The sequence below is a fragment of the Nothoprocta perdicaria genome, unplaced genomic scaffold (genome assembly GCF_003342845.1).
Source record: "Nothoprocta perdicaria isolate Ctin4 unplaced genomic scaffold, notPer1 scaffold_0, whole genome shotgun sequence".
In the NCBI taxonomy this organism is placed as follows: domain Eukaryota; kingdom Metazoa; phylum Chordata; class Aves; order Tinamiformes; family Tinamidae; genus Nothoprocta; species Nothoprocta perdicaria.
Window position 1 is genome coordinate 1,932,638 of NW_020454092.1, and position 1,548 is coordinate 1,934,185.

Here is a 1,548-nt window from a genome sequence, read left to right on the forward strand (position 1 = left end):
GTTAATTAAAATCTTATTTTTGGGGAAATAATTGATTGTGATTTTCTGTCGGTTTATAACCATTCGAAGAAATTGTAAAAGTGTTAAATGCTCTTTCAGTACTCGATAAAGGTTGGCTGTCGGAGTTAAGGGAGTCATGATGCAATCTGGAAATGCCTTTTGGAGCCTTCATAGTGCAGTGTTGCCAGTGGGACTGTGCTGAGCTTTTATTTTTCAGTTACAAGACTTTCATGCAATTGGAGTTCCGAGTTGGCTGGAGGAAGGTTATGAGCCTGTGACGTGTCCTTGCGGCCCAGGCGCCGCGGTGGCGGCAGCTCGAGGGAGGTGGTCCCTGCCCTTCGCTTGGGCCCCCAGGCCCTGTCTGGGTGCCCTGTCCAGTGCTCAGCCCCCCAGCGCAGGACAGGCATGGGGCACGTTCAGGGAAGGGGCTGCTAAAATGATTAAGAGCCTGGAGCACCTCTTGTGAGAAAAGGCTGAGAGACCTGGAGCTGTTTAGTCTGGGGACGAGAAGGCCTGGTGGGTTCTTACCAATGCATATAAAACATCTGAAGGGAGGATATAAATAATAAGGGGCCAAGATCTGCTCAGTGGTGCCTAAGTGAGAGAATGAGAGGCAACAGGCACAAACTGAGACACAGAAAGCTCCCTCTGAACGTAAGGGTGTTTTAAACTGGTTGTGGAGTCTTCATTCTGGAGATCCTCGAAAGCTGCCTGGACACGATCCTGGGCAACGGGCTGTGGGTGATCCTGTCTGAGCAGGAGGTCGGCCTGGATGATCCCTAGAGCTCCCTTCCAATCTCAGCTGGTCTGTTAGTATGTGAAGATTAGTTATATCTTACAAGAACTTGAGTGGTATAAAAATAGGCAAAAATAATGATGCTGATGTGTAATTTGCTTTGGTTCTGTTGTAAGTAAAGAGCAAGTAGAGCTGTTTTAAAGTTGACTTGCTAAACTGAAGATTAAGAGAAGTTGCATGTGATCAGCATGCAAGAGATGCATGTAAGCGATGTGTAGTCAGTGCATCAGGTAACTGGCTGATTCTTTGTAATGTTCATTTAGAAAAGCATGTGGTGTTTTGTGCTCTTGCAGGTTGCTGTGCTAACCTCCGTCGTGTCTGGACTCCTGCCTCCGCTCTTTCTCTCTCCTGCATTCCTCCATCTCTCAGCATTTCCTACAGCTTAGGTCTAAAACCTCTGAACTCTGAAAAGTCCTATCTGCACAGGAGTTAGGTGCTGCAAGAGGGCTGTTTCTGGTGGTAATTGTGTGGAAATTTGAAGGGATTACATAATTTTGATTCTAGTTAAGTCTTTCAATGCGAAGGTTTTTGCATCTTCAAAGGGGAACCATTTCTTATAACTAGCCCTGTAAAGATGCTTTGAGAGCAGAGGCCAAGCTGCAGCCTGGGAGAGTAATTCCAGGTTGGATCATGGGTTGCTTTGAAACATTACAACTGTGGTGTGTTTGTGGTTTTTTTTTAATGTGTTTAAAAAAAAAAAAAAAAAAAAAAAAAAAGGAAGCAACCATCAGAGGATAAAAGGATAAACAGAA